Source organism: Dermacentor albipictus, chromosome 7, assembly GCF_038994185.2.
Source record: "Dermacentor albipictus isolate Rhodes 1998 colony chromosome 7, USDA_Dalb.pri_finalv2, whole genome shotgun sequence".
Lineage (NCBI taxonomy): Eukaryota > Metazoa > Arthropoda > Arachnida > Ixodida > Ixodidae > Dermacentor > Dermacentor albipictus.
The window spans coordinates 29,403,524-29,419,849 of record NC_091827.1 but is presented as its reverse complement, the minus strand read 5'-3'; the positions used below and the strand labels follow the sequence as shown (position 1 = coordinate 29,419,849).

Here is a 16,326-nt window from a genome sequence, read left to right as displayed (position 1 = left end):
CGCCGTAGGAACGGGCGCCTAAGATCTGCGCTCTAAAAAAACAGAAATAGTTTTTAGACCACCTGGAATTCTTTCACGTGCACCTACGTACGCGAACGTTCTCGAGTTTCAGCCTCATCGACATGAGTCTGCGGAGGCAGGGAACAGGGAATCGAACAGGCGACCTCACCCTCCCAGCAGCACAACGCCACGCTCACAAGTTACCACGACGGGTCATAACCGTATTAGCCGAAAAGTAAAAAAAAAAAAAAAACATGCGTAAACGAAGGGTATACGCGGCATAATCAACCCCTCTAGGTCAGCAGCAAAGTTGGACACCGAAAAGTCGGTGATTGGAGTGATAGCTCTGCACGCTACAGTTTATAGGCTTAGCGCTACGAGGTGTCGCCACCAGTGTAATACTGCTATGTCCACGCGCCCCACAGCCCGTTAAAGATGTACCACTTTCTCTAGCACACTGTAAAATAATTTACACCCTAAAAAGTGAAAAAAGTGTAAATGTTTCTATAACTCACACCCTTAGGGTGTCCGTTATATATATAACACCCGAAAGGTGTGAGTTATAGACACATTTACACCCTTTTTCACTTTTTAGGTTGGAAATTATTTTACAGTGCACTGAATGGAAAGCTACGGAAGAGGGCGCGCACGTGACAGCGCTCCCGAAATCAGTCGAACAGCTCCACATTCGTAATCGTTTGAGACGGTGGAAAAAAACAAGATCTTACATTAGTGTTGTTTTGATTACGTATTACCGCACTTATATTAAAGCCAGAGATAAAACACACTACTCAGGGTTACATTTGAATGTGCTAGACACTTCTTCCTTTTTTCCCCACCATGTTCTGGCAAATGAGAAATCATCGCAAGCAACAACGCATACGTTCATACTGTATCTACTTCCAAAGACTGAAACCGAAGCGTTGTCAAGCTCTGCCGGGCTATTTGGCACAAAAAAATGTGGCGCCAAAAAAATGTGCGCGGCAACTCCGTGCCGCCCCTTCAAAGCTTTTCCTTCCCAGCCATGGAAAAGTTGTCTGCAAGTTCAACGCAAGAAAGAGGACAATCTCGCGACGGTCGCATAAACGGACAGGCAGGCAGAGGGATGATTGATATAGCGGCGAAGATGACGCAGCACTCGCGTCGAGTCTAACAATGAGCCCGGCGCATGCTTCTGAAAGCTAAATGTCGCTAAAGGTCACTAAGGCAGGGCGCATACAGCCAGACGCAAATACACGGGCCTACCACCTTTGCATCAAAACGGCAAGTTGGACCAGTTGGTTGGGACTCATAGTAAGGTATGTTACAGCGCAACACAAGACAAGGACAAAAGAAGGTATAAAACGACGCCGTGTCGTCGTTTTATACCTTCTTTTGTCCTTGTCTTGCGCTGAAACAAACCTTACTATGCCTACCACCTTTCTTGTAGAACTATTAAGGCCGTTATGTGGGTGCGTGAATAATGAGCGGCTCCATACGCGACACATTTCAAGTTAGAAAGGTGGGACAAAACGCAATCTTGCACGTGTAAAAGCCTAGAAAAGAACTTGATAAGCAATCGTACGAAAGAGAGAGAGAGAGAGAAGCACTAGACTGGCATACTATTACTTCGACTTTATTTATACGCAGCGGGTAAAGGTCTCTCTCTCTCTCTCTCTCTCTCTCTCTCTCTCTCTCACACACACACACACACACACACACCAGAAAACAGTGGAAATGCACAGCAAAGCCGGCGTCTATTATCTCTTCAGAGAGTTCTAGCGTTCCAGTATTCCCGTGGGCGGATTGGGTATAGCCAGTTGAGCGGAGGCGTGAGCGGCCGACGGAGAAGGGCCGACGGATCGGTGGCGACATGTGAAATTGAAAAATCTTGAAATAAAAAAAAAAGGCCTTTAAAGGGAGAGACAACCACTCGGAACATGAATCGAGATAAACCCGCTCATGGACCGATTCCAAATCGTAGCGGTTAAAACGAACCATGTTTTCTCATTAAACGTGGATTGATATATTTAATTAATCACTAAAAGTCGCGAAAAATTACCTTTGGCGACCCACCCGGCGAAACCACGAAGCCGCATAAGAGGTCCACCACGTGACCTCCTACTAATGTACGCGGTTACTGGTCTTTTTATTAGTAATGAATTGCAGTGTACTTTTTATTACTGCAAGTTTTTCCTGACTTACAATGCGCAGATAAGCCTTCGTTTGTGGTGAGCAGAAAAGTGGCGCTGCCTTCGCCTTCGTTTTTGACGAGGTGGCTTGGCTCGTCTATCGACTTAACGACGACGACGGGGGCCAGCCACCCATGACGTAGGCGTGTAATTGGGGGAAAACGCGGTACAAATATAATGTTGAATTCCAATGGCGGAGTCGGAGCAAGTTTTTCTGCTCGTTTCGGAGCAAGTTTGTTCCAATGACAGAGTGAGGGCGGGAGTCACTCCGTGGAGCAGAAAAAGATGCTCCGCCACAATCGGCGGAGTGCACTGGAACTCTAAAAAAATTTTTTTTTTTACAATTGCCGAAATAAACAAAAAAGAAAGTGTCAGAACGCCGCAATGTCCTGCCCTCACGTGATCGCATACAGTGTCGTGACGTCACGTCAAAACGTCGCAATGTCCTACTCTCACGTGACCACACACAGTGCCGCGGGGTCACGACACCGTACACCCTCTGGGAAACCAAGCCGAAGCTGGCTCTAGAAAAGCTATTACACTGAAAAGTATTAACGGGCGCTCCGACACTTGTCACCAATTTTTCTAGCGTTTACAGGTCTACGACTTTATTTCAGAGCAAATGAATGAATAGTCGAAAATATCAGCTCATATATCCTCTCTACCGACCGACGGAAGCAAAATCTCGATTTAAGGAGTTCGTCATTTCCCTGCAGGGAAATTGGAGCTGGTCTCGAGCCTGGGGGGGGGGGGGGGTGGAGGGGGCGGGGGCGTATTCTGCAAGTCCACCTAGTGGACTGTCCATTTCGGCCGCTGCTGATTCGCTAGGGCTGCTCGTCTCCTCATCTCTCGTACAGCTGCATCCAATCAGCGGCGGCCGAAATGGACAGTCCACTAGGCGGACTCTTGCAGAATACCCTCCCCCCTCCCCCCCCCCGGTCTTCCTCAGCGCAGCCACAGGTCGGAGCACACGCACCACGTGTTCTGCGGTCTTCGGGGTGCCCGTAGAAAAAGCGTAGTCTCGGACCGTATTTTTTTAATTACACGGTATTTAGGAGATGTATCTTTTGTTTTTGTGATGCCGTATATGCAACACGCTTGCGTCTAATTTTCAGCACGTCAACAAAAAGACCGTGCGTCGCGACACGGAGCCGCTGTCAAGGGGGCCGAGAGACGATGCGTGTACACTACACGCGAACGTCCTCGACCCAAAAAAAGAAAAAAAGGTCAGCCTCGGTGATGCGACCGACTTCACAGAAGCTCACAGACGCGATCGCGCTCGACAGCCCCGAGGACGACGAAATCACTGACCGTCACTCCACCCCCTCCCCCAATTCCACTTTCACCGCCCCCCTCTCCTCTCGAGATACGTGAAACACTCGACTGAAGACTCCCCCCCCCCCCCCCTCCCTACCCATCCCTCCGAGCGAGGAGCCCCTTCGCTTGGAACACTCGATTGAAGGCCCTCTCTGAAGAGAAGAAGAGACAGGTGGCGGGATTAATTACCGACGCAAATAAATATACAGTTTGCGCCCGAACGAGTGGGCAAATCTGCAGGTAGCTAACGCACAGTCGACCCCAAAAGTTTGCGGACCACGGGATCCGAGAAAAATCGGAATGTCTGCGCAGCCTCAAAACACAGCCTGGTAATCGCATTTTCAGCCTCTCTACTAGTATATGCGAACGCTGTGACGTACGGTTTTACTGGCTACTGCCACGGACTGCTCGGGAATTCAGCTTTTTCCCATGTCCCGAGGTCCACAAAATTTTGTGAGCATTTGTGGACTCCAACCGAAAAGGAAAGATACATAATAGAGAGTTTTAGTATAGCGTAAAACCCTTGCGTTAGCGTTAGCGTGCGACGCAACGCTAACGCAAAGAAAGACTGCACTGCGCGGCACAAGGTAGTGTTTTAGAATAGCGGAACGGAGAAAAGCGTTAACGTTAACGCAAACAAATACAGCGCCATCTAGATGTAAAGACACAAAGTACTGGAAAGCCAAATCCACACGAAATGTCGAGCTTATCCAATGCCGAATCCGCAAGTGTGTCCCTAAGGCAAGCTTATCGAAAGCCACAGTCGCTGCGTTAATTACGCATGTAGGTGTTTGGTTTGAGCGTTGTTTTGTCGAGAGTCGCGAAACATACCGATTAATCTTGGCATGCTGCGATCGAGTGTTCTGTGGGACCCATATTACGTGTCCTTTTTAAGTTGGGATGACATAGACACCCTCATGCTTCGGGAATGAGAGCGACCGCGCAGGTTCTACGTGTCCTCAAGATCCACTCAACGTCAAAGCTATACCGGAGGGGACGTTTCGCCGGCAATTTCTCTTCCAGAAAGCGGATTTCCCACTTCTTTCCAATTTTTTGCAACGGACGCCCACCTTGACGTCCATCCGAATGGGTTCAAGGCGAAAACCTCCTTCACGAGGTTCATATCGTCGTCGTTGGTAAAACGCACACGCATTGTGACCACAGCACCGACCACACTACTGTGTTTTGCCGCGGAAAACATGACATGCATCGGTTCCACATGCGGCTTTACACCAAGCGAACGAGCGAAATACACTTGGGCGCCATCTCGAGGCGGATGCAGCAAACACATTTAGCAAACCCATAGAGTTGCTCTACTAACTCTATGAGCAAACCCTCTCGTTAAGCCTACTGCGCCGCTAATCGAGAACGTATATCGTAAACAACGCCCATTTGTCACTGTGCACCGCTGCCGAAGCATCATCACACAAATCTAAGGCGAACACGAGCATTAGTGGGGAAGGATAGAGCCTAGCAGTGCAGGCAGACGGCTCGATAGATCCGAAGCGGGCTGCTCTCACTTCGACTGGCGCCGCCATCTTGCCGTACGTAAGGCTCCCCTTGCGTGCGTTAGCGTTCAACGCTAAATCCTGAAAATAGCGTACGTACGTAAGAGCTCCAGCAGCGTTTACGTATAGCGCATGCGCAGTGTGGTGCACGCAACGCTAACGCTAACTCTTTGCGTTTGCTGCTTTACGCTATACTAAAACTCTCTAATCCCGTGATGTCGTCGGCGAAAGCAACAAATTAAGACTACGAAAACAACGACATGATTATGAGGCACGTCGTAGTGGTGGACTACAGATTAATTCTGACCGCCTGGGGTTCTTTAACGTGCACCCAATGCACATAACACGGGCGTTTTTGCGTTCAGCCCAGGCCGAGATGGGGGTCAGCCAAAGGAAAGACAGATAAATATATGGAACGATAGGTAATCCGTGATACAATCATATACAGATAATTATAAACAGATCGCAGGGGAAGAGAGGCCTTCGTCCTAGAGTGGCGATAAATAGGCTGATGACGATGAAGCCAGCGATAGCATCAGCCAAAACAACCAGACATAACAGACAGATCGCTAGACAATCGCGCGCTGTCAGCCAAAACTAAGATCGCCGCACTGGTACGCGAGCGAGGTCGTCCGCCATTACAACGTGTTGACGACCTGCACGCCGCTTCTGGCAAAGTCTCCGAGCTGCGCCGACCTCCCGGAACAGATAAATAAACAAACAAACAAACGCCTCGGCGCGATGCCGTCGATCCTTGAACGCTAGGCCGACCCAGCGCGCACACGGGCCGGTGAGAGAAGACGGGAGTTTAATTAACGCCCCCCCACCCCCCTCCCCACTGCATGTTGTTGCGCTTCCGTGCCTGACAAGAGGGGAGTCCAGCTAGCGCACGCTAATTTAAAGCAGCGCCGCTCCATCGTCGCGCCCCCTAGTGAGCGCATGCGGAACCTCTGGCACGCAGAGCTGCGTCGATGCAAACGGCACGAAAACCCGCCGGGCGAAGACTGCGAGGACGAAGGGCGCAGGGATTGCACGTCAGCGCACCTAGTTTGGGCGAGCATGCAAGATGCGCGCCGGTGGGTGGTTGTTTTCAACTGACGGCACTCTCCATCTCACACAAGTAGTTTGATCACAGGTACGAGGTACATGTGAGCAAACTACTTGTACAGGTACCTGTGAGCAAGTACGAGGTACCAGCTCACAAGGTACGAGGCGTACAGAGTAAATATACTTGCGCAGCGAACTTACACCTCTGCCCGCGAAGATGACTGTGCTGTGCTGTGCTGTGAAGTGTACAGTACACGTACGCATTACACAGAAACATAGTGCTGTGCAGCCCTCATCATATCCACCATACCACCACCTTCCTTCCTCTTCACATCTTATCTCTGTTATTCCCCAAACTCCTTCCCCAGCGTGGAGTAGCAGGCTAGAGGCATTTCATTCAGGCCGACCTCTCCACCTTTCTGCCATTAAATATTATCTCTCTCTCTCTCTCTGCGCGGCGAAATATAATTTATGGTATAAGTGTCCCGTTAGTGACAGGATTAGAGAGCTATGTTTTCGCACACATAATCGAATCAAATCTGTTTATTGGGACATCAACATGGCTACACAGAATGTGGCCGCGGGGTGAGGCAAAAGGAAGAAGCTAATATTTGCATGCTTCCTGACGAGGCCTCATCCCGGGTCACACATCAATGGCAGAAGGATGAGCATGTTCACTGAAAAAAAAAATTCTACAATTTAGTTTTGGCACGGCTGTAAATTAATCAAGACACATGGAATTATAAAAGACAGAAAATACGTCAGTAACGCTACAATGGACGATACAAACGATAATAGGAATAAGGCTGACACTAATATCACTGCATATCACAAGTGTTTTGGTACAACAGTATTAAGAGAAAATAGCATCTCCATTTTCTTTTTAAATTCGAAAATAGTTTTACAGGTTACAGCATCAATTATTGAAGAGTAAACATTGTATACTGTAGCAATGTGTGGCAAGGATCTTAGAATTTCGTAAGCTGCATATGAACTATTAAAGGCATATAGCGCAATAAATTTGTGTATTATATTATGATGCGCGGTATATTAACGAAATGAAGGTCAAAGTTCTCTAGAATTTCGCGCCAGAATCTCAGCGTCGGTACTTGGGTGTGACGTCACTGATATCAAATTATTTTCTGATATTTGGTCTACATTTCGAATACACTATAGTCCGCCCGTCTTTACTAAAAAAAAAAAAACAAATACAAAGGCAGTGAAACCTCGTTTAACTAAGTTGAAAGAGAAGCCAGAATTACTTTTATTGATTACTTCGTTATACGTTATTGCACGTACTGCACTACGAATATCTATGGGGATTTCAAGGGGAATTCCACCTACTTCGTTATATGCAGTTTCGTTATAAGAGGTTTGACTATAGGCCCGAGTCAACGCAATCACTGGGTCACTGGGTATGCGCTCAATTAGACAACTCGGGACACTGGGTATGTTCTCGAATAGACAGAGTGAGAGAGAGAGAAGGGAAGAAGGAAAGGCAGGGAGGTTAACCAGACGAAGTCCAGTTTGCTACCCTACACGTGGGGAGGGGAATGGGGAGTGAGTGAGTGTGAGAGAGAGAGAGAGAACTTAGGTGTAGGATGTGTATAGTCGGGCACTCAAGTCTGTTGCTTTCAGGTAGTGAAAAAGCGCTCAAACCTCGAATAGTCTATTTGTGACACTGGATATGTGCAACTGCCAACTGGGCATGTGTCCCCGAGTACCATACATGAACATTCTTGGCCAATCCGTCAGAATGGGTATGTGCAACGATTATACTTCTCCACGCAGATGCGGGTTCCGAACCGACCTGCGCACCCTTTCCCAAGCACAACGGCAGACTAAGTGGCCTGCCACCCGCCGGCAGCAGGCGTATAGGTTGCCCAAATTGATAAGCATAACAAGAGGCAGGAAGTGAAGAAGATGGCAACAGAAAGTCAGCTACACAATGGTAAAGAAGTTGGCATTGAAAACAGTGGAGCATGGAGAAAGAAGTGAAAAGAACGAAGCGGAACCATAGTGTGCATTAGGCGAGGTACGTTGAGCTATATATAAGCGAAGACATTCCAGCAAACATCAAGGAAACCTTCGCTTGTAACTGATTCCCACGTACAGGGGGATCCACCGATTTATTCAATTAATTTATTTTTCGCTTACCAAGGCTCCTGTCAAGATAAGAGCAACTTGCCAATACAGACCTAACTATTTGTCCCATTAGGGTCCCTTTCTTGCAGTGATTGGTAGACAGAAGCAGCATCACGGAAACGAAATAAAGGACGCGAAGTGCTTGTTAGTTTTCTTATTGGGCTACTTGTGAAACGTAGCCATTAGAAGCGGGGCGCAAATTAACACACATTCGCAGATGAAGCAATGACAGGACGACAGCTCGTGTTGTCTACGCTTTCTGTGTATCGGTGTTAACTTGCGCTGCCCGTCTCCTAATAAAGAAATGGAAATATATTCGTAGAGAAAAAAAACAAAAAGAAGTGAGACGCGAAGATAGAACGAGCGGCCTCAGGGCCCGCGAAAGAGAATCGACCAATCCAAAGCTCGCGCGCCCAAAACGACGCGTCCGTCCGGCTTCTCCTCCTCCTCCGCTTCTTCCTCCAGGAGGCCGTGTCCGTTGCCATGACAACGACCTACGCAGCGCGGCGGCGATAGCCTTGTGAGGAGGGGAACGACGCTGGGAAGGAACAACCACTGCTGCTGCTGTTGCCGCCGCCGCGTTTTCCTTCTTGCAAGCCGCCGCGGAGCAGGAAGTGTACGTATGACTATGACGACGAGATGACGGTGGCGGCGACCTTAAGAAATCTTTCCCGCCGGAAAGCAGAGGCGGAGGGGTGGGGGTTGGACAGGCGTGTTATGCAGAAACACATGACGCAGGGTATTAATTGCGCCGCCTATGTCCCCATAACTCAATGACAAAATGAAACAAAGGTCTCGCTAAACCAGCTCTATCTTCTCAGAAGCATGGGCATATCAATTGTGAACAATTGGCATTGTTATTACTACTACTACTATCGGTTGAATATGAAAGAAAATTCATTAAAGAAAAGAAAGGGAAGGAAATCACTGGCCGCCACACTAACTGTCAACGCACTCTGGTGATCACCTGAACGGCAATCAGCATTGGGGTGGTCGGACGTCCATTGGGACAAAGGTTGCGAAAGGGGCAAGAAGGCAGGACAACAGAGGATAGAGCATGAGAAGGCAACTATGCGCGTATGTAAACAATAGGGCGACCAGGCAAACGTCCAACACCGATTAAAGACCCTCCCTCTCCCTCTGGGTTAAACGCTCGCTTGCGCAGCGACTTTTTCTCACGATACTTCCGTCACCCGGCCCCGCACACTGGCAGCAGCCGTGTCGCAAGGCCCCATAAGTGCGTCGAGTTTTGTTCATGCATTTCTTTTATTTATTTATTTTAAGCGATGTCGGTGGTAAACGCAGTTCACCACAACAGCTGTAATGCTCAAAACAAACTTTTTCAGACAGTTCAGGGACGTACTTTTCCCAAGCCAGTTCCTGGTACTCGATCAGTACTGTCCGGTATGTTGCAAACTCGGGGGGGGGGGGGGGGAAGGTCTAGACACCCCCGTTAGATGTGGAAGGCGGCAGCTCCACGTACGTGAGGAAAGTAGACAATGAAATTACCGTCTCTTCAGTTTGCTTTGCTTATAAACACAGGGATGAAAATATGACATCGCGTAGCAAGGTTGACATGTTGATGCTACACGCTGGACTTTCATGCCATCTCGCAAGGTATTCGAACGCACTTCACAGCTGTTTTTCGTCATCTACGACGACGCAGCGGTCTAGATCAAACTGGTGCCATACCTTTTTTTTTTTGCGAAAGCTAATGGCAAGAGTATGATCGAACCGTTTCTACACAGTCGCGTATGCATCCCGACTTTGTATCCGCGGACTACGGAGTTCACTTTGAATAACGTTGAATTGTCAGTTTGCACTACGATGTACAGGCGTGGGATCGGCCACACAATGACATGATAATCAAAATGAAATGACTAAGTAAGCGCTTCAGAGTTCCCATCGTAAAGGACTGGATCGTCAGCGTACGTAATGATGCATACAAGGGATCGGTCGCACGAGGACGCGTTACAAATTTACAAAACGATCGCCGAACATTTTCGGGAAGTGATGACCCGCATCGAGAAAGCTGAAACACCACGTAAGCTAAAAGTTACCCAAAATAGTTCGCTCTAATCGATTTCCTTATATTTTTCTGCGTTATGTAAACTTAACTTTCCGAATACGTGAAGAAAATTGCGCACAAATCATCGACGATGATTGTTGATGCAACCGAATAGAACGAACGAACGAACGAACGAACGAACGAACGAACGAGCGAGCGAGCGAGCGAGCGAGCGAGCGCGAACGAACGAACGAACGAACGAACGAACGAACGAACGAACGAACGAACGAACGAACGAACGAACGAACGAACGAACGAACGAACGAACGTTTGCCGAGTCCGAAGACCGACCATCAAGCAACCACGCAAACGGGAGAAAGGGGGGGGGGGGGGGTAAGAGAGGAAGGCGGTGTGCCAATGCGAGCAACTCGTACATCAAAGCTAGCGAAGCTCTGTAAGAGAGTTCTCGCTACTTTCGGAAGTCGTAGGGGTCCGTTTTTGTCACTGCCCGAAAGTTACCCAAAATTTCGCACACACTTTTGCTATATCTCTGAGCTTTGTGCAGATAACTGAGTTCTGCTTAAAAAAAAAATGCTAGTAAACGGCCCGGTACGAACGTACTCATAACAACAGATACTAAACAGATATATTTTTTTCGAACGGTCATTCAGTGTTTACTAGAATCAAAGGTATCAGGACAGCCTCATTACTTACCCGCCGTAGCGGGCATCACCTTCGTCCCCCACCGATCCGGACCCCGTACCCAACCCCGCCTATACTTTCAAAGAGATCGTTCAGCTCTACCAATATGGCCATTCTATCTATCCCAAGCCGACGCTCTTCCTCACAAATGCGGAAGAGCGCATTCTCCTTCGCCTTTACACCAAAACTCTACTGTGCCCGGCAGCCTTATACTTTGGCCCCGCTTGCACGGGAGAGTGCCCGCACTGTGGGGAAAAGTCCTCAGACATTTTCCACATGGTGTGGGCATGTCAAAAAACCGCAAATCTACCCCCCCCCCCCCTACCCAACCCTTTCCGGGAGGACTGGGAGGCAGCCCTGCTCGGCTAGAGTTACTGTATATGCTACCACAGGTAGCATATACAGTAACTCTATGCTCGGCTGCTCTGACCTGACGGCCAAGCGGGCTTTGGTCGAGCGGGCCCGGGCGGCGGCCGACGCCAATGGGCTCCCGTAAGGGGGAGCCCACCTAGTGTTGGTGCAAAACTTATGTAAATAAATGTTTTTCAGGCAGTGGATGCTTAGTGGCTATGGTGTTGGGCAACTACGCACGAAGTCACGGGATCGAATCCCGGCCGCGGCGGCCGCATTTCGATGGGGGCGAAATGCGAAACCACCCCTGTATTTAGATTTAGGTGCACGTTAAAGAATTCCAGGTGGTGCAAATCTCCGGAGTCGCCGTAGCGGGAGACTTCAGAAATTTTGACGACCTAGGATTCTTTAACGTGCCCCTAAATCTAAGTGGACGAGTGTTTTCGCATTTCGCCGCCATCGAAAGGCGGCCGCCGTGGCCAGGATTCGATCCCGCGACCTTGTGCTTAAATCAATTTGACGTCACGGATTGATTGTCCCCGCCCCTTGAAACGGGGCGGGGTCAAACCATCACCCAGTCTGCTTGAGTTACTCAGGCACCCTATCAATGCTTTTCCCTCTAGCATTCTTGTGTACATCTCTTTAATCTGCTCTATCTACCTTGTACCGCCGCCCATGCCTGTAATGGATACGGTCGTATAAGTCTCTACCGTGCTTTTTTTTCCCCCCACCGGCACTGTAAACGTCTCTAGCTTATCTAGACTGCTGACCGGTTCACACTTCAGTCCACCTTAAACCCAAGCGCTTCTGGAAGCTGTACGTACGTTACGTACTGGTCTCGCTGGGTGGTTAGATGAGGTACGCACATGCCTCATCTAATTGCGAATACTTGCTCCGGTATGTTGCTGTGCTTAGGCAACCAGCTCGAGCCTCAAATTGCAAGGCACTGACGTCGACGCCAGCACCGCCTCCCGTAGAAGTGTGGTATCGAGGCATCCTGTACTAACTTATCCTAACCTATCCTAACTGCTCCGATTGCGTCACCCGATTCACGGCGGAGCATACGTAACTCCGAGATAAAGCCCCCTCCGAAACCGACCGCAGCGCCCCCACGAGTCTTCGCTTCACTCTAACGTGGTGACAAGTCACGTTGCTCAACCACTCTATAAATTCGATCCCTGATTGGCTGAATGCCAGCTCGATTCGACAGCGCCGCGCTATCCTTGCGAAACAAAGCGTAACGCCTTAACGATCCCAGCACCTGCGAACAAATAGCAAAAAAAAGAAAAGGCTGGACAAGAAAAAAAAAATGCGGAGTTGACGAGATGTCGTGCCCATCCAGCTTAACGTGCCCAAAGAAAAAATAAGAGCCAGCGGCACCACTGCGCATGCGCTGAAGCCGTAAAGCCTAGCGATCTTTCTTAATATTTTGTGCGTGGGTTAATTTGCACGCCCGGCCTATAGTGTCCCCTAACTTCGCGTCCCCGACTTCTAAAAAACCCCTGATCTCTCTCTCGTCTGTGTGCGGCTCAAGTTGCAGACGGAAACCGCTACTACGCGCGAGACGATGAAAAGCGCCGGCTCGACGAATCGGAAATGGTTAGGCGATGCAAATTAGAGAGATGCGCGGGCCTAATTGATCGCGGTTTAAAGACGCAGGGTGCGAGAGAAGGCAGGTGCTAACGAGCGACGGACTGTCGCGAACAGGGAAGAAAGAGGGTGTTTGGTTAGGAGAGAACGGGTCCCGCTACGACGGCGACAAAGACAGCCACGCGTCGCACCTCGGAAAAAGAGGAAACAAAAAAGAAAATCCGAGCAAGAAGAAAAAAAAAAAGCGGTTGAAGCAGCTTGCGACAGCATCCCGGATAGGCTGGCCAGCTATCGGCCAAAAACAAGCCATCGCCGGGAGCACCTGACGCGCCGAAGAGGCGCAGCATTTTCTTTTTCTTTTTTTCCGCAGTGCTTCGAGAGGAGCAGGAAATCGGCAACCACGTCGCCCACCCGAACTCCGCACGCACAATAATCACACCGGTGGACTCGCTTTTCAGGAAATGCTAGACACTACCATGCGTGCAAAGTAAGAGGAAGCCGTTGCCAGGGAATCCACGTTCGAAAAGCAGCGACCATCGCCGCAATAGCAGCGGTGGAGAACGAAAAAAAAAACAAAGAAAAAAAGCAACACGCTGCAAAGGCGGGAGCGCGATGCAACCAGCCGACGTGAAGAAGCAAACGACGCCAGCAGCAGAAGGCGCGTCATCGTTCCCATGGCAACCAAAGATGGCGGACGCCGGAAAAAGACTTCTCGTTGCCACAAAAGCACGGTGTGCGCTCCTCCGCGTGCGAAAACGAGTCATTCTTATTTTTCGCCGACCTCGCCGGCTCGGGGGATGCCGTCGTCGAAGAGTTTTTTTGTCCTCGGCCACTACTCTCTCTCTCTCTCCTCCACCGACACACGCAAGAGGGAGGCCGCCCGTTTCCTTTTAAACGGGCCGTGGCAGGACAATTTCGGTCGCTTTCTTAGCCAGCCAGCCAGCCACGCGGATTCTCGCTCTTTCAAGTCGACGCGCTTCGCCGCCCATTCGCCTGCAGGCCCAGGCGAAGCACATCTCCCAAACACACGCGACTAGATTGGAGGGAGGCCAATTCGCAGAAGGCCTTTTCACAGCCAACCGCACCGCACTCACAAGCAAGCAGACGTAACGCGCTAACGAGGCTCTCTTCCCTAACTAGTCAGGTTTAAGTACGCAGTTTGCTAGCGCGGAGGCTCCACTGCGATCTAGACCATGTGTGTACTTCTCACCACGCTCTAAATGACCCCGGAATCGCCTTGACTGTATTGGAAATCACGCAGGGAAATGCCTTTTCAGAAAAGGCATTGTCATCTGCTGCGACGATGTGACGTATAGGTGTTCTGTGGTAACGTCGCCGTGGCATCTCCCCCTCCCCCTTCGTGAGGTCAAGTCTAGTTACTCCCGGGTACAGCCCAGGCTACTGGCTACGTCATCCGTGGCATGGTAGCTGCGGGAAGATGCATACGCGCAGAAACCACTCTTGTCGTTGCATATGGCTCGCTTATCACGATTATTATCAACAGGTCACATGTTTACAGAGGTAATCCCCCCCCCCCCCCATCGGGATCGCCACATGGCAATCGCGATTAAAAAAAATTGCACTCCTTCCCCCCCCCCCTTTTTTTTATTTTATCCTGGCTCCGCCGCGGAAGGCAACACGTGGCGGCATCCAGAGTTGAAGTCAACGGCATCCAGACGAATACGTTCCACGCTCGATGCGTTTTCTTAAGGCAACTTCTGAACCTTCGAAAAGCCAGAGCCCACGCTACCCGTCTCTAAAGCTCTTTAAACCACGCACAAAATGGAGCTAGAAGAAATAGAAAGCGGTGATACTGGCGTGCCACGAGAGAAGCAACCCACACTTTCTTTTTCCAGTCTGATAGCGAAATGGGAAGGGACTGCGACGGCGTAATCGCCTCCAAATTGCTCGCCCTATCTCGGCTCCAGGGGACAGCCGAGGCTACCGTCTACGTCGTCCCGTAGCACGGTAGCTGCGGGGACATGCGTACGCACAGAGACGACACTTGTCGTTGTACAACGCTCGCCTCTCACGATTATCATCAACAGGTCACATGTTCACCGGGGCAACCCCCCAACATCCAGGCGATTGCACAAGTCGGCAGGGTCGAGTTGGTTTTGAACGCGTCTCGCAGGCAACAAGCAAGGTTGTGCGCTTGTGACGATGACGCCGACGCCCCGAAGACAAACGTGACTGCTTCCGTCACGTCTGCTCGGCTCAAGTTGGGATGCACGGATGATCGCAACAGCTGTAACGAAGCCCCAGCAAACGGCTTAGCCCGATGCTTGCCTACCGTTTTATTTCCTCGAGGGTGGGAACACACCGTTTCTTCCGGAACCTTTTTTTTTTTTCCTCTCCTTTACATACGGGGGGTATCGCTCACTAAAGCGCCCCGTTTCTGTCGAAAGCAAATGTTCCCAGCGCAATAAAAACTTGAAAGCAAGTGAAGCTAGGTCACCGAGGTATGCCTCAAAGCGGCGACTGAGGGGATTGCCCGAAGCTCGCCGGTCTAGCGAGCCGGAATTCGACGCGATGAGCAACATTTAGGCCAGATATCCCGAACGCTTTTTTATTTCCATTAACTTGACCTTCGACAATCGCCTACCGACGGCCGAGAAGCTCGGGGGTGCCGCTACGCTTGCAGACGCACATTTCACGATCACGGAGACGACGCACACGAACCACATGTAGCTCGTTACTTTCTTGTCACTTTTAAGGAGATGCAACATCGACAGACGTAGGGAGGGGGGAAGTGGCAACCAACGAGCTCGTCAAGAGGAGAGACACGTTGTTTGGGGTGGTGGTGTGGGGGACGATCACCAACGTTTAAGCCTCGACCCACATGGGAGAGCGTCGTGGGGGTGAGCCAAAGTCGCGTCCGGTCGGCGTCTATCCGTGACATTCAATCTGCCCGAGAACGACTTCGCGACGCGCGGCGTCATCTAGGAAACGATGCTGGTCACTTACGGTGAAACGGTTCGGCGAAGGCGGCGAAACATTCCTAAAGTTGTTCCACCTCGTGTGCGATGCTATGCTGGCTTGTATCCTTGTGTACGTAGCAGCGTTTGGCTCTTCCGGTAGGCGCCGCTCACCACCAGGCCCCGGCTTCGCCGCGAAAAACAACTTATTTTCTGATAGGCCGAAAGTTCTGCTTGCACAGACTTTGAGTATTTTCGATTTCATTCGCGGCCTCGTTGCGTAAAAATTGAAAACGAGTAGGAGTCGCGAGTTATCGGTTTTAGCCGATAAGTGGGGAGTGGTGCACAGTTTACGGTAACAGCCCAACGGCGCGTCCGTGACGTAGTTCCGGGGCCGCATGTTTAACTTCCGGTAACCTGAGATCGAGAGATGTGGTTTGCGGGAAAGCCTACGGAGAGGAAGTAAAAAAGAAAGCAGAACCTGTTAATGTTAATTGAGATCATGCAGGCGTATGAATGCTATACTTATGGTTCAGAGTTGCCGTATTGAAAGTGCATAGTAACGTTAT

At 50.1% G+C, this 16,326-nt stretch overlaps 1 protein-coding gene across 2 annotated transcripts in view; it reads right to left on the bottom strand.

Moving 5' to 3' along the window:
• Nucleotides 1-16,028, bottom strand: part of LOC135917435 (forkhead box protein N3-like) — a 68,558-nt gene extending 52,530 nt beyond the window's left edge. The window contains exon 1 of one of the 2 annotated variants that reach the window (XM_065451004.2): nt 15,807-16,028. The gene's annotated coding sequence lies outside the window, so the exon portion shown is untranslated. The remainder of the gene's footprint in view (nt 1-15,806) is intronic. The other variant, XM_065451001.2, reaches the window with a different exon arrangement.
• Between the last annotated feature and the right edge of the window lie 298 nt (nt 16,029-16,326).